The sequence below is a fragment of the Macrobrachium nipponense genome, chromosome 39, assembly GCF_015104395.2.
Source record: "Macrobrachium nipponense isolate FS-2020 chromosome 39, ASM1510439v2, whole genome shotgun sequence".
Lineage (NCBI taxonomy): Eukaryota > Metazoa > Arthropoda > Malacostraca > Decapoda > Palaemonidae > Macrobrachium > Macrobrachium nipponense.
In genome coordinates this window covers 45412062-45434969 of record NC_061099.1, presented here as the reverse complement: position 1 = coordinate 45434969, position 22908 = coordinate 45412062, and positions in this window count along the sequence as shown.

Sequence of the window (22908 nt, the reverse complement as noted above, 5' to 3'; positions counted from 1 at the left end):
CCATAAACAACCTTTAATACGTAAAAGTAAAAACTTTATTTTATTCATCACATGTTTATCGCCCAGCGAGAGAAGTAAAGTAATTTCAATTTTGAAACGGTGGTTTATTGTTACCATATCGGAAATTTTTAGAAATTTTCTTTGCGGTAATCTAACTCAAGAAAAGAAATTCATTAAACACTTGAGAAAGTGTAGGCATGAAATTCATTTTGTGTCCTTGAAAACAACGTCTATAGCTAAGAAGAAAAATATATTGAAAAGCCGTAAAGTGGGCGCTATTTTATTCATGTTACTACCTTGAGCCGCGAGTTTGATAGGGAGTCTTTTTAATTGACGAAAAATGAAGGAATTTTACGCTATCCTCGCCGTTACATACGAGAGGTTAATGAATAGAAAGGGAGTTTGTGATAATATTGATAACAATGTTACTAACCTTGAGGGTAATGGTAAGTTGGATGCAACCGTTAGTAACATGCACGTACCTCTTAACGTTAAAATGATGCAAAATTTCCCACGGCGGCTAAATCACTCACGAGACCTCCTCATTTTCCTTCTCTAGGGTGTGAGCGAGGTGGCTGAAGTAGCTGGGGGGGAGGGGTTAAAAGATGCTCCGATTACGTTGAAAACAGTTAAAGGGGATATTAGCCGCAAAACAAGCAATTCCAATTTAACAGGTATTATTCCAATATTATTTAAAGAACCTCAAAAGTCGTACGTTACAGCTTTTGTTAAACACTTACAAAATTCTAGCTCGATTGAATGGAATGAAGAAGGGGATTTAGCTCATCCACTGGCAGGTTATAATATTTTAGAAATCGTTCGAGAATTTCAAGGGAGTAAAAAACCAATGTTGATAATATTTCCAATTATCACTACTTAATTGAGATGGCAGGGGTTAAAGATTGCATATTAAGGAATGCAGCCATTAAAAAACAAATAGAAGCATGGCGCAATGCATTGAAAAGAGGCGGTAGTGGTATGAAGATGGTGGGACATGCGAAAAAGAAAATGGCGGGTGCGTGGGTACCTTATTAACATGTTGGGAAAATGATACAGCTTGTTTAATTGTGTGATTAACCCTATACATGATATAACTTGTTTAATCACGAGGTTGATAATAGTTCGAAAGTGTGTCGGCCTTTAGCGTGATTCATAGCTTCAGGTGCATGATACAACTTGTTTAATCAGTGATTTTTGATAAAGGGGGCCATCTTTTAACTGACTCATACATAGTGTCAGGGGCGGGGAATCTCGATTGCGGGATTTGGTGGGTCATTAACTCTTGAACCAATGAATATTAAGGCGCACACTCTCGCCATGGCTTCGTCATGTCTTCGTGCAAGTTAGTTTTCGGGAACTTGTCCGAAAATAGGTTCAGAAAGATAAATACTTGCTTAGTAAGTGGCCACTAATTGTGTTTACATGCAGGTATTTTACGGTGTGGTTGAAGACATCGTTCGAAGCTATCCGTACGCCGAGATGCAGATTGCAGGCTTTCGATATTCTCGAGCTGGTGCAACATACACCTGTCTTCGCGATCGCGGTTTTGAAGGGTCAGCCATTGTGAAAAGGACTAGAAAATATTACCTCTTGGGAATGTTGATGATGAAGTAGATCTCACTACCGTAGCTACTTTATTAACCCGATATGGTATTGGTGCCCCTGTCGAAGATAATGGACACCCAAAAGAGTGTAGCATATTCCAAAGATGAGCAGGGATACAAAGCAGATGAGGTTCAACCACTTTTTTTTCTTCGGTGAAGAAATTAAAGGAAGAATTATTTAAATCATCGTATGACTATGTTAAATATGTTATCTTCCCCACCGGTATCGGACAAAGTGGATGCGTTAACATGACATGGTTGAATCAATATTTACGTGTGTTATCTATATTCAGTGATGAATGAAAAAAATTGATAAAATCACTTGTTTTGTGGTCATCATGAAAAAGGATTTATCCCTGCTAGAGGAAAGATGCGTGAAAGATTTATATATGATAAAACTTGTTGTCAGATTTAAAAGCTTAGATGTATTAGATGAATTATCTTTCACACACGATCGGGGAACTGGAGAAGATGTGTGTGTGTGGTATATAGTACTGGCAACGTATCTCGATGATGTATTAGTTTCGTAAAATGAATGTATATCATGTCTGTGTATTCTTTTGTAAACCATTTCCAGTGTATTCTTGTATGACTTTGTATGGAATATTAATTCACACATTTCTGTATGACTTTTGTTACACAATAACAATTCTGTATGTAATCTGATTTTCCATTTAACCTCTTTATGTATGGAATATTATGCATCTATATACACATATCATAAATAATTAAGACTGAAATGGATTTTGTTAAGTTAATTTTCAGAGTTCCCCTATTGACTTAAAACAAATTTGCGTTTGGGAGTGAATTCGGGGGACATGTTGGAACCTGTGATTTCAAGTTTTAAAATATCATCGGGGGCTAGTGGAGGGAATTTTGGGGTTAGGGTTGAAATCAGGGTTTTCACCTCCCATTGGGTATGAGGAGTTTTGGGGTTAGGTTAGGTTAGGTTAGGTTAGGTTTGGCTACCTGGGGATCTGATTTTCCATGTAAACCTCCTATAGAGTATGAGGTACTTTGGGTTTGGGGTTAGGGTTGAAATCAGGGTTTTTACCTCCCATAGAGTATGAGGAGTTTTGGGGTTAGGGTTAGGTTAGGTTATGTTAGGCTACCTGGGGATTAGCACCTAGGAGTTGAGGGATAATGGGGTTAGGTTAGGTTGAGGGACAGGGGTTAGGTTATGTTAGGTTACCTGGGGATTAGCACCTAGGAGTTGAGGGACAATGGGGTTAGGTTACCTGGGGATTAGCACCGTGGGGTTGCGGGACAATGGGGTTTTTTCCCCTACTAATGCAAGCCTTGATACTCAGAGCTCTGAACAAATTATTGCATGTGAACAATTTGAGGGAGATGAATCACAGATTTACTATGAACATTCAATAATAAATGAAGATGAATAAGAAATTGATTGTACATATCTCATAATGGATGAAGGTAAAGAAGAAAAATATATCAATGAAGTCCTGTTATTAGGAAAAATAAATAAGACTGAATTAAATTCAACATACTATTGGATGAAAGTTCCGGATAATGGATGTGTGTTATTTCTCAGAGATACACAATGAGGAAGAAATATGTTTTAGTTAGTACTGCAGATGACCATACTGTCAGATTTGTGCTTAACAGAGAAGTAGTTTTGTACCCGCAATGCCTAACCAAGGATTGTCTTAGAGCTAAAACAGACGAAGACTTGCATGAAACAGATGTAATGCTAACTAACGAAGACTTACCTGACTTTGTTAGGATGGACAATTCCCTAGTTCACATGAATGGTACTAATTGCGAGACGTAGGTCCAGAATTACTTAGACAAAAGACTATTACTAAGGTCTAGTATAGGGTTTTGTACAGGAATTGTAGTGAATAATCCTTTACTAACACTAGGTGAAAAGGCATTCTTCTCTTGCACAGAACCAAGTTCATTTTTAGATAAAGAAGTAAATAAAACAGACTTTCCTCAGAATAGAAATAAATTACTACAAATATTGGAGAGCTATAGAAATGTCATTGCTTTAGAAGGAGATAAGTTAGGAAGAACATATACTTTGCAGCATAAGATTTTAATACAAGATGGAACTAAACCAATCTATATACCTAACTATAAGTTACCAATAAGTCAAAGACCGATTGTAGACAAATTAATTGACGAAATGAAGAATGATGGAGCAGTAGTGCCTTCTAAATCACCATATGATTAACCTCTCTTGTTAGTTCCAAAGAAAGGTGGCAGTTGGAGAAGGGTAATAGATTATCGGAAATTAAATTCACACACCATCCCAGATAGAATGCCAATGCCTGTCATAAATGATATGTTAGCTCAATTAGGTGGAGCAAAAATGTTTACGTCATTAGACTTGCTCAGTGGATATTGGCAGGTACCCTTAGGTGAAGAGTCCAAGCCTTTGACAGCTTTTAGTACTCATAAGGAACATTTACAGTTTGAAGTCATGCCCTTTGGTCTTACATCAGCCCCATTAACCTTTACTCGATTGATGCTCCAAATCTTGGGAGATATAGAGGATGGTTCAGTGTATCTAGATGATGTAGTCATTTCTAGTAAGGACTTGGATAGGTACTTTAAGACGTTAGGAATAGTGTTAGAAAGACTGAAGAGTGCAGCATAAAAGATAAAAATTAAGAAATGTCAATTCATGATGAGATCATTAGAGTATTTAGGACATGTCATCAGTGAAAATGGACTGCGTATGCAGGAAGGTAAAATAAAGGCAATTGTAGCATATCCAACTCCTAGTAACTTGAAAGCCTTGAGAAGATTCTTATGAATGATAGGTTATTACAGGCAGTTTATTAAGGGATTTGTCACTATAGCCAAACCTTTAACAGATTTAACTAAGAAGGATGCATCTTATGAATGGAAGGCAGAAAATGAAAGGGCTTTCCAAAACGCTTCCAAAAGAATTGGGGGAATGACAAGAAATCCAATTTTTGTTTACCAGATTTTTCAAAAGGAATTTTACCTTAGACTGCGATGCTTCCAAGAACAGGTGTAGGTGCAGTATTAATGCATTCAATGGAAAAACAAGAGTTAGAGAGGCAGTATATTAGCAAGTAGAGTTTTTGAAATAAACTGGCAGAAAGAAAATAAATTATAGCACTAACGAGCTGGGAGATGCTTAACTCTATATTGGGGATTACGAAAGTTTTAGGCAATATTTTGCTAGGACATAAAGCCATAAGATGCGTACAGATCACAAAACCTATTTTGTATCTATTTCAAGTTAAAGAAGCCTTTCACAAATAATTATGAAATTTAAACAAGATGGCTTATTAAAAGTGTCCTTAGGGAATTTGCCCCCAGAGTTTTTAGATAAATATCCCAGGTAGATATAAAACCACTATAGGAGATGCATTGTTCAACGGATTCGAAAGAAGAAACGAGAAGAAACCAAATCACCAACTCATACCTTCTTGCTTTAGTTGTCAGTTTCACCCCAGATTCGAGATTTGGAAAGAATTCAACATTGGAACAAACACAACGAATGCTAAACATTAGAAAAAAATAATGGGAAAACTTAATGCAAAATAGAGGGTTGATCAGTCTGAATTTCAATTAATCAGTGGAAACTTCTTATAAAATAAAACATCAGAAAGAACCGAATGGCTTGTTCAAACGCATTGTATTGTACCCTAACACTACTGACCCAAAGGGAGTTTTATTTTAGAAACTAAACACACTTCTTACAAAATTGTTTTCAGGACATCCTGGAACTAAAGAAAACACGTTAGAACGCTCACCTAGAAACTATTCTTCTTTTGGGCCTAATTGCAATGAAGGAATACTAAGAGATTTTGTTGGAATAATATTCATATCTGTAATGTACAGAAGGGGTTAACGTTAAATGTAAAAGGCCCCTCCTTGCAGATATATCCATCAGAAAATTAAAGTCCATTCCAAGTAGTTTTCAATGGATTTTTTTGTAGGTCCATTTTCCAAAAACCACAACTAGAGGTAACCGTCAAGTTTCAGATTTTATTAGTGTTATTAGATTACTTGGACTCTAGGTTATGTTTTGAGATTAATTCCATTAAGAAACTTAGAGAAGCAAACCCCACTGTAGCAAGAACGCTCTGAAATCTAGAAATAATTACTAGACAAATTCATGTTCTCAAAAACACTATTTATCTGTTATAATTGCCAGTATAGAATTTACTAGTGACATTTTAAAGAAATTGTGTGAAGTTTTATGAAATTTAAAAAAGTGTCAGATTAGAGCAATATCAAACCAAAGCTCTAATTGGAATCAATTGACTAAGAGAACAAATAGTAAGATAAAGGATGTAATGAAAACTTTGGTGACTCCACAGACGGAAGATTTGGGACTTAACTCTTGAAGACAATCAGTTTCACCTTTAATAACACTGTAAATGAATCTGTTGGAGAAACCCCCCACATACTTTTGTTTTTTATATGGTTATCAGGAAAAGAATGCCAAATAATCTTTTAGAACGATGCAACTCCAAAGCCAGGACATCTTTTCACAATTAACGAAGACTATGTTGCATGAAAGACGAAAAGGACTTTCGAGACAGTTTAAAATGTACAAAGGGGCTTGATTAAAGGAGTTACATCAAAAGTTCTGCGGTCAGTAATTACAATCAGAAATCTACAAGTTCCAGATTTACAAAAATAGGCAACAGGTATATGTGCTTAACCATAGAATTGAAGGACCCGAAATTGTTAAAGTTGAGTCCTAAAGTTCCAAGGTCCATACAGAGTAATAGAAAAGGTTTAAAGTTAAATAAATTTTAAGTCTAATGCATGAATCAACTTTAAAATAGAACTGTATTGCACATTGGAACCAATATTAAAGTTGTACATTCCGACATTTGGTCAAAGAACAAGGAATCCAAAACAAAAGAATTTAAAGAATTAAAAGAGTCCAAGTAGTGAAGAAAACATTAACGTAAATCCTTCCCATACTTCCATCAGCATTAGTGACCGTCCGAGATATACAATTTAAGGAAAAGATAGGGACTCCAAGTGCAACGGTCTATAACAAATTGTTTGTAAAAGGTTTAACTGGGAGGGGCTTAGGATGTTATTTTTTGGCGAAAGGAAAATGGTTTCACTATGGCTCATGGTGAGATCATATATGCATCCCCTTTATTTTGCAAAATCCAAGACGGGTAAGCAATCTTAAAGGATCCAGGTCAAGTAAAAGATGATACACGATATTGCAGTGGTTAAAAGATTAAATATAACAACCGTGATCGGCAACAGGAACAATTGAGGGGAACTACTTCATTGAACTTGAAAGTCTCATAGATAGTAACCAAAATTGGTACCAACACAAGGGTGTTTTTTTTTTTTTTTTTTTTTTTTGTTTTTTCCTTCCTTATGTTTTGTTAATGAAACTCAGAAATGATATCAGCCCGAATTTTGTTCTACCTAAAGAAAAAATAGAAAAGCAGTTCATTCTTTCCATTTGATAGGTTTACAAGCAATTAAACACTGGTTTGGCCTGTGGCCATAATGATACTGATTGTAGAGGAAAGATAGAGCTAGAAATAGAAAAGTTAGAAATGTGGGCAGCTGAGCGAGAAAGTGGGTACCATTTATGAACCAAGGTAATTGATGCAGCAAACAAACAAAAACCAAATGTTTGATTGAACCCTTAAAACGCCTGACTGGTACGTATTTTAACATTCGAGATAAATTGTCATGTCGGGTGCCGACTGGACGTATTTTAGCGTCCGACATACGAAAAGGGGGGGGGGGGGGTTTTTTTTTTTAAAATTCGCGGAAAACAAAAAAATACTTATCTAGGCCTACCAGCCTGAAACTTTTGAATCAACGTGCCTTGGGGGAATGGTGGGTTGGGAGTTTTTCATGGATCAAGGCCTTGTTTTGTTTTTGAAAGCGTGACCCAGGTGCGCATGCGTGATAGCCCTCCCTTTTCTCGCATCCAGCCAGCATCAGTAGCGCACCATCCGAGAGCGATCTTCGTTGAAAAAAGCGTGTTTTCTGGAACTTGTGCGAGACTTTTGAGCATTTTTATTGCTACAGGACATTAGGTAGATATGTTCTCAACGAACGTTGGTTGAAACCATGAAAGGCGCGTTTTACCCCGTCGGGAAGGGATCGTTGTAAGGCTAGTTTTTGGACCTGGGGATACTGGGCGATTGGGGCCAAGGCACCCAGCATGACCCCGCGCCTCAACTGGCCGTTTCTGTGCGGCCCGAACGTGGTGGCTTGGAAAGTGTTTAGGGAACACCATCGTATGCCTTTGGTTTACCCCCTAGGAAGCAATGTGGCGTCCGTTAGGGGTCATTCGTAGGCATTTGGGGAGGCCTCCCAAACCAAGGGATCAATAGACGAAATATCTTTCAGAGCTTGATCATCGGGAAATCAGTCGCAAGTCCCTCAATTTTGATGGCGGATGGTCATTCGAGTGATGAGGACATCAGTCCTGATGAAAGTGAGGATGGAATAAATTTGACCCCCAATGTCCGTTCGAGGCTCAATCATCCCGACAAAAAGTGAGCTCGAATTCAGTGGGTTTTTTTTCCAAGTGCCATAAGAAGGGGGGAAATCTGATGGAGGAGGGGGGAGGGTGGGGATACCGGGCTTCAACGTTTTTATCGCAGAGGACGATACAGAAAGTGATGGCCTAAGTGAGGGGTGATGGGGGACAACGGGGGGGGGGGGGGGGGGGGGGGGGGGGGGAGGGGGGGGGGGGGGGGGGGGGGGGGGGGCGGTGGGGGGGGGGGGGGGGGGGGGGAGGTATGTGGCATTCGTTGCCCGCCAACCGTGCGCGTGCACGGGCACGTAGCAAGGTCGGCTCCGTCGCAGCCAGCCCAAGGTGGAAGGTCTGGAATCGTCGGTAGAGTGACGAGGGGTGGACGGAGGACCCCACCCCATCCTAACATGCACCCCTTCACGGCAACCAACCCCTGGGATTGACCAGTACCAGTACCCCTGACTGTTTTTGGGGTTCATCCAGCTTTTCCTGGACGCGAGGGAATTGCTGGAATACCTGGTACACGAGAACGGTGGACCTACGCTCGGTAACTGCTGGTATGAGCTCTGAAGACGACCTTGTTCGTATTACTGGCGGGGTTGCAACCTCATTTGACAAATGGCACATTTTTTGGGGCTCCAGGCATTTCCCAAATTTGTTTTTTGGTAATGACACGCCTGCTGTCGATCCGTCAGGCAAGAATTGGAGGAGAAATTATTTTTTATGTAATGCCGAATGTGCCTGGCGTTTATGTCCCGTGATAATTTCTTTTCCTGGAGATTGGACAGGTACTTCACTGTTCCAACAGGCCAAATTCAACCGAAGGGGCCAATCCACCCTGGAACTAAACAGTTGGATCGCCCATCATTTTAGTGCGTACAGTGTTGGTATTATATCCGTGAGCGGTGTAGTAAATCTTCGTGATGTCCTGGAAAGGAACCTGTCTTTTGGATAGACGGGGAGATGCCTTAACCAAAATGGACGTCTTAGTATACAAAAGTGTATACAATCCCCCAAAGAAGCCAAAGAAATATGGTTACCCTGTGAAATTCTTTCTTTTCATTACCGAGGCCAAAACACGTGGATCACGTTTGTGGGACTTTTCAGTGTAGACCCGGGGGGTTCTTCTCCAACGCTGGGCGGTGACACTGTATTCCAACCTTGTGGGACGTTTCCGTAACCAAGGGATTTATCACCTGTTTTAATTGGAGAATTATTTATACAAACGGTCGGTATCCCTTGGGCCCAGGAACTGGTATGAACGCAGGTGTTTTCACCGTCAGTTGGTTACCCTTCGGGATTGCGGTGCGTGGGGCCCCGAATGTCCTCAACGAGGTTCTGCTAGTTCATCCCGCAACAACCTGGCAAGAGGAGAGACAGAGTGGCGGCGGAATTCCAAGGGCGCTGTCTTCGTCATATGTTGGAAAGGGTGTCCGAACTTGTCACCCCATGATTACGACGAGATCCATGAACCCATCCAAGAAGAAGAAGAGATTGTTACAGCGGAAGAAGAACACTTCGACCAGGGCCGAGTTTGTGTTTGGAGGAGTTTCGTCCACCGAGGCGGCCCTACTGTCATTGGGTCACTACAACAGGCACATGGGAGGAGTTGGATCTCTGTTTGATCAGGCTTCATTCCAGTTACTATCCTTCGCCAGGAGGAACCAGAAGGTGGACACATGAAGCTCCTCAAATACATCCCTCAGATGAGGCCCTCCAAAATGGCCTACATACCTGTACTTTGGGTACCCCGCCCGGTTGACAATCTTCCGAAGTTGGTTACCCACCCCCATACAGTTCCTAAGGAGGTAGCCGGGAAATGCCCATCCAGCAACTTCGATCCCCGATGAGTGGCCTTCCCATCAACTGACCCCCTGCCCCGAGCTGCAGATCTGCCCCTAAGAAATAAAGGAAATGGGCAGATAGGAGGGGGGGCCCAAATCTCGCGGCTCGACCCTGGCCGCCATGCCCCCTGCTGCCGCCGCCCCATGCTGACGGACGCCCCTGCTGACGACCGCCCCCTGGGCTTGCCGCCGCCACCTGCTGACCGACGGCCCCTGCTGCCTGCCGCCCCTGTTCCATCTGTTGAGCCGCCCCCATGCCTGACGACGCCCCTGCTTGCCCGCCGCCCCTGCTGACGAACGCCCTCTTGGCTGCCGGCCCCAGCCATCACCGGATTTCTCGCTCGGGTAGTGGACCCTGCGTGGTCGGCCTGCAGCAAGGGGAACACATACTTGGAGGCCTTAGAAGGGCGAAGGCAGAAGGAAAACGGTTGCCGGGGTGTCCATATGAATGGCAGAAGGGAGAGACCACCCGGTTTCTTCCTACCAACCCCGTATCTCTGCAAAGTTGCTCCTTTGCAGGATAGGGGAGTGTGACCGAAAGTACCACACTAAGGTTCTATGTATTGGACCCACGCGCCCCCACCCAACCCGACAAAACCGGACAGGCGGCAGGGCGGGGCCACGGGGACCGAGGGATCCCATCAGCAGTAAGGGCCGGTGAGCGTCTCCCTCCTCCACCTGTACCTCGTCAATGTCGAGTTGGTAAAAAAAAAATGCAATGAATCTCTTCAATGGAGGAGGAGGAAAACAAGAATAGAACGAAAGTAAGTCAGGATTACGAGTGAGTAATTCTGGCATTTTATTTTATATTTAGTTTTATATTTATTACAATTTTTTATATATCTGAATGGGTGTGCATGAATAAAATAATACATAAGACATTTCATTGTATGCGAAAAGAGAAGTGTCACCTGCATTCCTTTTATTTATGTATTGGTACCCAGAATTCGCAAGCAAAGTGTAATAGATAATTTTACGTAATTTTAAAAAAAAACATATAAAAAAAATTATATATATATATAATTTATATATATATAAATAGATATTAATAATAATAATATATATAGATATTATATATATTATATATAATATATATATTATATATCTATATATATATATTTAGGATTATATATATATTCATATGATATATATATATATTACATATATATATGAATTATTAAAATATTTTTTTTTTTTTGGGGTAAGCAAATTACTGTTACAGTCTAGTAATATTCAATCATTTTACCTTCACTTTTTAAAACAAAATTTCAAGTACTCTATGGAACAATCATCTCGATTTATGGTGACATATTTGAAAAAAAATATTTTTATTCCCTCCCTCCGCGCCACCGATTCTCGGCCGAAAATTTTCTTCCCGAAACGCGTAGGTCACCCATTTCTCCTAAGAAAATTTGTGCTTTTGTTTCATTAAAGTTACGCTTATTTTATAGTTTTATATCATGGAAATGTTGTGCAGAAACAATGCCAACAAATAACAAAAAAAATATTGGAAGGAAGGTTGTAGCAAGTTTATCATTTTTGTTCAAACAAATTTGCATATAAAGTTAGCGATAAGTACCCCCCTCCAAAAACTACGGATCGGTCAACTTTAGACTCAACCCGAAAAAGGTCAAAAAAAACCGCTTTTATAACATAAAAAATCTTACAGTCCTAGTATTATTCAACTCATTTGTCTTCATTTTTAAAAACAAAATTGCAAGTCTCTAGAACAGTATCTCGAATTTATGGTGAATAGGTTTTGAAAAAAATAATTTTTGTTTTTTTGACCCTTCCGGCGCGCCGATTCTCGGCCGAAAAATCTCGGAAAACGCGTAGGTCCCAGCATTTCTCCTAATATTTGAGCCTTTTCATATTACCGCTTTTTTTTTAAAGGTGGTTATATAATGAAAATGTGCAAAAAAACCATGCAAAATATAAAAAAAAATTTTGGAAGGTGGTAGCATTTATCATTTTTGAAATATTTTGCATATAAAGTACCGATAACGTACGAAAAAAAACCTACGATCCGGTCAACTTTGACTACCACACAACCGAAATAAAAGGGTCAAAAAAACGCTTTTATAACCATTAAAAAATCTTTGACAGTCTAGTAATGACTTCAATCATTTTATCTTCATTTTAAAACATATTGCAACGTCTCTAGAACAGTATCTCGATTTTATGGGTGAATTTTTGAAAAAAAGAAAAAATTATTTTTTCCCCCTCGCCGGCGACGATTCTCGGCCGAAAAATCTCCGGAAAACGCGTAGGTCACATTCTCCTAATATTATTTGAGCCCTTTTCCATATTACTGCTTTTTTTAAAGGTTGTTTATATATAGAAATAATGCCGACAAAAACATGCACAATATAACAATAAAAATTATTGAAGGTTGGTAGCATTTAATCATTTTTGAAATTATTTGCATAATAAACGTACGATTTAAGTACGAAAAAAAACTAACGATCGGTCCAACTGTTTGAACTCTAACCGAAAAGGTCAAAAAAAAAAAAACCGCATCATTTATAACATAAAAAATCTTCACAGTTCAGGTAATATTCAATCATTTTAATCTTCAGTTTTAAAACAAATTGCAAGTCTCGAGGAACAGTAATCTCGATTTATGGTTAGGTGAAATTTTTTGAAAAAAAATATTTTTTTCCCCTCCGCGGCGCCGATTCTTTCGGCCGAAAATCTCCTAAACGCGTAGGTCACCATTATCCTAATAAATTTGAGCGCCCTTTTTCATATTAACGCCTTTTTTTAAAGGTTTATTTATATTGGAAATGTGCGCGAACAAACATGCCCAACAATAAATAACAAAAAATTTTGGAAGGGTTGTAAGCATTTATTTATTTTTGAAAGTATTTGCATTATAAACATTACGATAAGTACGGAAACAAAAAAACTAACGATCCTGGCCAAAAGTTTTGACTCAACCGATAAAAGCGGTCAAAAAAAACGCATATATAACCATAAAAATCTTTACAAGTCTAGTAATATTCAATCAGTTTAATCTTGCAATTTAAAACATATTTGCAAGTCTATAGAACAGTATCTCGATTTATGGTGAATATTTTCAAAAAAAAAAATATTTTTATTCCCACCCGTCCGGGGGGGGGCCGGGCGCCGATTCGCGGCCGAAAAATCTCGGAACGCGTAGGTCCACTTATTTCCTAATATTTGTGCCTTTTTCATATCTTGCGCCTTTTTCTAGAGGTTTATTATATGGACAATGGAAATGGGTCGCAAAGAAAACGATGCACAATATAAACAAAAAAGTATTGGGAAGGTTGTTTGTAGCATTATTTCATTTTTGAAATCATTTGCATATAGAAAGTAACGATAAGTACGAAAAAAAAACTAAACGAATCGGTCCAAACTTTGACTCAACCCGAAATGGTTAAAAAAACGCATTTGTAACATAAAAAGCTTACGGTCCTAGTAATATTCAATCATTTAGCTTTGCAATTGACAACAAAAAAATATTTGGCAAGTCTTCTAGAACAATATCTCCGATTTAATGGTGGGAATATTTGAAAAAAATATTTTTTATTATTCCAGTCCGCCGCGCCGATTTCTCGGCCGAATATCTCGGTAAACGCCGTAGGTCACATTCTCCTAATATTTGAGCCTTTTCATATTACGCTTTTTTTAAAAGTGTTATTTTTATATGAAAAATGTGCGCAAAAACATGCAACCAATATAACAAAAATTATTGGAAGGTTTGTAGGCATTTCTTTCATTTTTTCATTTTTTTATATCTTTTGCATATAAAAAAAAATTGTTTTTAACTAAAAAATTCGACATTCGGTCAACTTTTAACTCGCTTTTGGAAATGGTCAACAAAAAACTGCATTTTTAACGCTAAAACTCTTTACAGTATCGTTAAAATAATTCAATCATTTTCCTTCATTTTCGAAACAAATTGCAAGTCTCTATAACAATATTTCGATTTATGGTGAATTTTTAAAAAAATTATTTTTTTACATCCGAGCGCTACGAATTCATGCATCATTTTGTGATAATATTTTCTCTGTGTTGCTTTTATCGTTTTACAATGTGTTATATATCAAAATGATTGCAATTTAGTGCACATTACAACGAAAAAAAAGTAACTTATTACCTCTAACCGTTTGGCGCACAGCGCGATTTGAATACAATTATATATGAAATTTCGTTTTTGCGCTATCATATATCGCATTATTTATATATGATAATGATAATTATTTTCATTTCTGATGGTTGCATACTAAAACTTCAAGCAATGACAAAAAATGAGTCAAAAATGAACTCTTAATCTTGAAAACTAAGCGCGCTGTGATTTTTTGAAAAAAATATTTTTTCCGCTTACGCGCTCACTCTCAAACCCCTCCGGCACACGGGAGTCATTTTTTTATTTACCGCTCCCACGTTTAAGGGTTAAACAAAATAAATCGAAAATAAAAATAATAAAAATTAAAATTAAATTAATAAATATAAAAGTAAAAATAATGAAATAATAATAATAAGGAAGATCTAAATAATAAAAATAAAAAAGCAATAAAAATAAAAAATAAAATAATAATAATAATAATAATAATAATAATAATGTAACGAAATATCAAAATAAAAATAAAAATATTGAAAACAAAGATTTAAAATGAAAATAAAAATAGATATAAAACAATAAAAAATGATAAAAAAAACTAAAAAAAATTAAATGTGATTAATGAAATAATAATAATAATAATAATAATAATAATAATAATAATAATAATAATAATAATAATAATAATAATAATAATAATGTGGAAGTTACTAACAGGTATCATCAGTGAAAGGCGGTACAACTACTTAAAGGATACAAACACCATCCCCCGCCAACAGAAAAGCTGCAGAAGGAAGTGAGGGGCCACAAAAGACCAGCTCCTATAGGCCAAATGGTAATGAAGAGTAGTAAGAGAAGTAAAACCAACGTAAGCATGGCATGCATTGACTACAAGAAAGCCTTCGACATGATACCAAACCTATGTTTATCAGAATCCTTGAAATGATATGGAGCAGAGGAAAACACCATCAGCTTCCTCAAAAATACAATGTGCAACTGGAATACAGTACAGAAGAAGACGGCCTCTCCCTCCTGCTTCAGTCCGTCACCTACCTCCGCATGAGAAGAGGTCTAAAGTCCCAGACGTAACGTCGCTGCGCTTATCAAGGAAATAGTCAGAATCCAGACTTCGAATTTAACTTTGCGCTGGAGAAACTCTACGTGTTATAAAACGAATGTTTAACTACAGTTTCTGATGCATTGCTCAACAGTTTCAGCCACAATGGAAAAACCATAATTAGGAAAATAGACCTATATAAAATTAATGCAGCTAAGGCAATAATCATTTTTAATAAAACTTGTTAAAAGATGGTTGACTTCCAGAATTATGAAAAAAATGATAGAATATTAAAAATTAGTATAAGAAAAATATAAATAGAAATAATAAAAATTAAAATAAATAAATCAATAATAATAAAATATAAAATTTAAATTGATAAAAATGAAAAGGAAAAATAAAAATAATAAAAAATAAATAATCAAATCATAATAAAAGAAATAAAAACAAAAATTATAAAAATATTAATACAATTAGTAAAATGATAATAATAAGATTTCAAAATACATACAATAAATATTAAAAATTAAAATAAATAATAAACTGACAATAAGAAATAAAAATAAGAAATAAAAATAATAAAGAAAGAAATAATACTATATAAAAATAAAATTATAAAAAATTAAAAGTAGGAAGATATTGATCATAATTTTGTAAATAAAAGAAATAATAAAAATAATATAAAGCTAAATAAAATTAAGATAATAATAATAATCTAATAATATAAGATAATAATAATAATAATAATAATAATGAATAATAATAATAATAATAATAATAATAATAATTAATAATAATAATAATAATAATGAATAAGAAGATATAAATTTTCTAATATTAGTAATTCTGAAATAATAACAAAAATAAAAATAAAATTAATAAAAGATAATAATAATAATACCAAAATAAACAATAAAAAAACAAATAAATTATTAATAATAATAATAATAATAATAATAATAATAATAATAATAATAATAATAAAATAATAATAATAATAATAATAATAATAATAATAAAGTGTGGCGCGTGGAGGAGTGGGTAGGTCGTCAATAGACTTAAGTCAAGTTAAGCAACATTAGGGCGGGTAAAAGTCGTTGTGGGAGACCGCTCTCCTTTTCGCGTTGATTCCTGGGAAAGGTCTTTCCATAATCAGTCTACTCAGCTGTAAATGAGACCTATCCCGATGGGAGGGTCCAGCTATGGGTTAAATAGCAAAACTCGCAATGATGGAAAGAAATGAAGGAATAACGACAACGCGTAAATGGAACCTCTCAACATAGGAGCTTCGTCCGGCAACCAGGTATCAACCCAATTGAAGGGGAAGACGGCAGGTACTTGGAGGTCGTCATCCCGCAATGATCACCACAACGACAGTAATCAACAGCCTGATTGGAGCTACAGAACAAAAAGGAAGAATGGAAGAGAAGAAAATAAGAAATATGAGCTACATCAAGCAACCCGACGGTAGAGAGGATATAAGAGATTTGTAATATCTGGAATGAGAGGAATAACACCCCCAAAACGAGCAGAGGCTGGCAGACCAGTAAGGAACATAAAGAAAAAGAACTGGCTCTCCCCAACAGAAAGAGAAGAACTGGAAAGGGAAATGTCACACGACAACGAATTACACGAAGACGAACTGAGAGACGATGCTACAGAAGACGACAGGGAGGATGAAGTATCAAACAACGACACACGAAGATACACCGACGAAGAAAGCAACAGAGACGGACGAATGGGTAGAAAAGATTAGAACAATGGATGGAGCCAGATACAGAGAGAACAATGATCCCCTCCATGAAAGCCTACAACACCAAGAAATTAAGGGAGAAAACAAGTGAGGTCAATGAAATAATGGGCATAATACACACCACCAGTATCACAGAAACAAATAACTTGACATATGCAGGAGCAAGATTAGTAGCAGAACTGATGGTGATTCGAACACCAACACCACCGTCACAACCAACCCAACAGAAACCAAAACATCAACCTCCTTGGAAAAGGCGCCTGGAAAAGCAAATCATGGTGATGAGATCTGACTTGAGTAAACTGAAAGAGATGGCAGAAAAAAGGCTAAAAAGCAAGAAAACAAGGGAGGAACTCAACGACAAATACAAAGTACAAGAGAGGGGACTAAACAACACAATAGAAGATGTAAAACAGAGGCTTAAGGCCAAAGCACACAAGATCCAACGGTACATGAACAGGAATAAGGGATACCAACAGAACAAACTATTCGGAACCAACCAGAAAAGACTATACAGCCAACTAAGAGGGGGAAGACTACCACCCAGAAATTCCTGAAGCCGAACCAAGTAAGAGACTCTGGGAAAACATATGGAGCAATCCGGTATCACACAACAAACATGCAACATGGCTCCAGGAAGTCAAGGAAGAAGAAACAGGGAGAATAAAACAAAGATTCACAGACATCACGACAGACACAGTCAGACACCAACTAAAGAAAATGCCAAACTGGAAAGCCCCAGGTCCCGATGAAGTCCATGGATACTGGGTCAAAAACTTCAAGGCCCTACACCCACGAATACCAGAACAACTCCAGCATTGTATCTCAAATCACCAAGCACCCAAATGGATGACCACAGGAAGAACATCCTTAGTACAAAAAGACAAGAGTAAGGGAAATATAGCCAGTAACTACAGGCCTATCACCTGCCTACCAATAATGTTGGAAGTTACTAACAGGTATCATCAGTGAACGGCTATACAACTACCTAGAGGAGGAACAAACACCATCCCCCACCAACAGAAAGGCTGCAGAAGGAAGTGTAGGGGCACAAAAGACCAGCTCCTGATAGACAAAATGGTAATGAAGAACAGTAGGAGAAGGAAAAACCAACCTAAGCATGGCATGGATAGGACTATAAGAAAGCCTTCGACATGATACCACACACATGGCTAATAGAATGCCTGAAAATATATGGGGCAGAGGAAAATACCATTAGCTTCCTCAAAAATACAATGCGCAACTGGAATACAATACTTACAAGCTCTGAAATTATCAGGTAATATGGTCAGGAGAGGGATCTTCCAGGGCGACTCACTGTCCCCACTACTCTTCGTAGTAGCCATGATTCCCATGACAAAAAGTACTACAGAAGATGGATGCCGGGTACCACTCAAGAAAAGAGGCAACAAAATCAACCATCTGATGTTCATGGACGACATCAAGCTGTATGGTAAGAGCATCAAGGAAATAGATACCCTAATCCAGACTGTAAGGATTGTATCTGGGGACATCAGGATGGAGTTTGGAATAGAAAAATGCGCCTTAGTCAACATACAAAAAGGCAAAGTAACGAGAGCTGAAGGGATAAAGCTACCAGATGGAGCAACATCAAACACATAGATGAGACTGGATACAAATACCTAGAAATAATGGAAGGAGAGATATAAAAACACCAAGAGATGAGGCACGATCATGAAAGAATATATGCGAGACTCAAGGCGATACTCAAGTCAAAACTCAACGCCGGAAATATGATAAAAGCCATAAACACATGGGCAGTGCCAGTAATCAGATACAGCGCAGGAATAGTGGAATGGACGAAGGCAGAACTCCGCAGCATAGATCAGAAAACCAGGCAAACATGACAATACACAAAGCACTACACCCAAGAGCAAATTACGGAACAGGACGATACATAACACGAAAAGGAAGGAGGGAGAGGACTACTAAGTATAGAGGACTGCTCGTGAACATCGAGAACAGAGCACTGGGGCAATATCTTGAAAACCAGTGAAGACGAGTGGCTAAAGAGTGCATGGGAAGAAGGACTAATAAAAGTAGACGAAGACCCAGAAATATACAGAGACAGGAGAATGACAGACAGAACAGAGGACTGGCACAACAAACCAATGCACGGACAATACATGAGACAGACTAAAGAACCTGCCAGCGATGACACATGGCAATGGCTACAGAGGGGAGAGCTAAAGAAGGAAACTGAAGGAATAATAACAGCGGCACAAGATCAGGCTCTAAGAACCAGATATGTTCAAAGAACGATAGACGGAAATAACATCTCTCCCATATGTAGGAAGTGCAATACGAAAAATGAAACCATAAACCACATAGCAAGCGAATGCCCGGCACTTGCACAGAACCAGTACAAAAAGAGGCATGATTCAGTGGCAAAAGCCCTCCACTGGAGCCTGTGCAAGCAACATCAGCTACCTTGCAGTAATAAGTGGTACGAGCACCAACCTGAAGGAGTGATAGAAAACGATCAGGCAAAGATCCTCTGTGACTATGGTATCAGAACGGATAGGGTGATACGTGCAAACAGACCAGACGTGACGTTGATTGACAAAGTCAAGAAGAAAGTATCACTCATTGATGTCGCAATACCATGGGACACCAGAGTTGAAGAGAAAGAGAGGGAAAAACTGGATAAGTATCAAGATCTGAAAATAGAAATAAGAAGGATATGGGATATGCCAGTGGAAATCGTACCGATAATCATAGGAGCACTAGGCACGAATCCCAATGATCCCTGAAAAGGAATCTAGAAAAACTAGAGGCTGAAGTAGCTCCAGGACTCATGCAGAAGAGTGTGATCCTAGAGAAACGGCACGGACATAGTAAGAAAAGTGATGGACTCCTAAGGAGGCAGGATGCAACCCGGAACTCCACACTATAAATACCACCCAGTCGAATTGGAGGACTGTGATAGACGCAAAAAAAAAAAAAAAATAAATAAATAAAATAATAATAATAATAATACTGTTAAAAAGGATGGCAGAATTAAGCGAGGTGATTTTATATATATCGTATTTTCTATTTTCCTTACAATTCGTTTCTCAGGCTCAGCGATGTTTCTGAGTAACTGGCCAATATTCATTACTTATGTATATACTTTAATGACGTTGGTTAATCCAGAGGGAACTGGGAATGTAATATCAACACGAACTACATTAACATTAGAAACCCCTAGAATAATTGAATTACATCGAATTACAACATTAATAATATATATACATATATATATATTATATATATATATATATATATATATATATATAATATAGATATATATATATACATACATATGCATTATAATTGCATTTATAATGCACGGGGACACTAACACCAAACATATTCCCAGAGATAATAGTAACTGGTCACATCATTTATGAATGTGGTTCAGACATACCCTTCTTATGCCGTTCCAGATTTTATGAAAATATCTATTTCATTCCACCAAGCAAAGACGGCATTTTTTTCGGAAACCTGGCATCCACCGGACGAATCATGAATCACAGAGGCGTTTCCTGAACTGTATTTTTTGTAACATTCTTTTTTTGGTGGGAATAATTCTATTGTAACTACGAGTTTACGGCCCAGTTCTTAGGGACCTAAGGAAACTTCTTTTGCCGGAGACTGAGAATAACCATGATAAAGGAAGGGTAGATTCTTTCAGTTAAGGCCTCATCATAAATGTAAAAACAATAACTTCTTACAAAACTCCTATACCTGAGTCCTACCTAACTACAGCTTATATTCCAACCTAATAATACCATTGCCTTCAGACGTATTTCTAAGATAGAATGACAATCACTAGATCCAACTAGTAGCTTTAAGAATTTATGATATAACATATGGTACATATAACTTTTTTCATGATATAACATACAGTACATGCAACATAAATAATGATTATTTCATCTTCGGTTTCATTTTTTTTTTCAGCGAACAGCTTTTCAAAAATTGTGCGAGGAAACGAAGAATAAAATGACGCTTCCGCAATTATTAATCCCCTCTACAAGAAGGATTCTCTCTCTCTCTCTCTCTCTCTCTCTCTCTCTCTCTCTCTCTCTCTCTCTCTCTCTCTCTCTCTCATGATAATTCCTTCAATCTTCTTATCTCTCTAAGAACGAATCAAAATAGCGTCTCTTTATCCGAATCATAATCTATTCTTATTTAAAAGTGAATATTACACTTTCTCCTCTCTCTCTCTCTCTCTCTCTCTCTCTCTCTCTCTCTCTCTCTCTCTCTCTCTCTCTCTATCTCTCTCTCTCTCTCTTATGATAATTCTCATCTCTATAAGAACTAATTAAAATGCCGCCCCTTTATCAGAATGATATAATCTATTCTCTCTCTCTCTCTCTCTCTCTCTATCTCTCTCTCTCTCTCTCTCTCTATCTCTCTCTCTCTCTCTCTCTCTCTCTCTAACATGATACGCAATTCCTTCAATCTTCTCAGCTCTATAAAAACTAATTAAAATACCGCCACTTTATCAGAATTATATACTCTATTCTCATTAAAAAAAAAATCACACTTTCTGGAAAGAACCTGTCACAATGAAAGAAAAAACGGAACTGGATAAGGGAAACCGAACCTAATTAGAGGTTGATAAAATAAATGAAAAATAAAAATAATAAAAGGTATAAAATTTCCCCTGTTGAAAATATTCCCCCTTCTACTTTCAGTGTGGAGGGGAAGTTTTTGTCACTGAGACGCCAGTCAAGATGCATATCAGTTCTGGGTCTTTTAGGGGCTTGGGATAAATATTCCGTATTTTAAGGACGATACAGAGGATACATACAGGCGGTAGCCTTTGAGAATGCTGTACCCTTTTGTATTACACAAATCTTCATTACGGAGGAATTAAAGTTACTTGTAATTACAGAGGAATTATAATTACTTGCCAGGCAAAATTCCGTCCAATCTCATTTTAAGAAAGGCCAAGTTGATATCCCATTTGGCATAATGTGTTAATATGCACAGTATTTTATTTTATAAAAAAAAAAAAAAAAAAAAAAAAAAAAAAACAATTAAATGGCAATGAATAAATTGAACATAAACTACTAATTTGAAATCTTTAAAGATGAAGTAATATATATGATGGAAAGAAACGTCGTAGGTCATACTATAGTATATACAGATTAATCTGAACAAATGCCTTTTATCATCTGTTTTCCAAGGAAAAATGTAAAAGCAACAAAATGAAATATTGCAGTACAAAGTTGTCAACTGGCGTTGTATTTATCTTAATTAATATATTAAACACAGTGCTGAGATTGCCTCAGGGATCATAACAATGATATCCTTCAAGTGTATTATATAAAAACGAGTTTTTCTTGGCAATATTTCTAAAAATTCAGACTGACTGCTAAAGGTATATATATATATATATATATATATATATATAATATATATATATATATATATATATATATATGTGTGTGTGTGTGTGTCTGTGTGTGTGTGTGTGTGTGTGTGTGTGTGTATATCGAGCTAAAAATGTCCTTTAATATCTAATTCGCTCTACCTCGGAATTAATATATTTTCATATATGCTTAACCGAGGGGCAATTTATTAAGCGATAATAGAATTGGCGGTCGACAAGCGCGAACCATCGACCTCTCAATTCCAGGACTGGCAATGAAGCCTTAGCCAACCTCGCCAATTCTATTATCGCTTAATAAATTCCCCCTGGTTAAGCATATATGAAAATATATTAATCCCGAGGTAGAGCGAATTAGATATTAAAGGACATTTGTAGCTCAATATATGATATGAATCACGGTAGTGTGATAGACTTTAATATGTATATGTATATATATATATATATATATATATATATATATATATATATATATATGTGTGTGTGTGTGTGTGTGTGTGTGTGTGTGTGTGTGTGTGTGTGTGTGTGTGTGTGTGTGTGTGTGTATGTGTGTGTGTGTTTGTATGTGTGCAGTCTTCTCCTAGTCCCACCTTGAGATCAGTGTACCACTTCTTATAAGTTTCTTTATCTTGCTGAACAAACCTGCAACTTCCGCCTATCTCCGCCAAAAGCGCT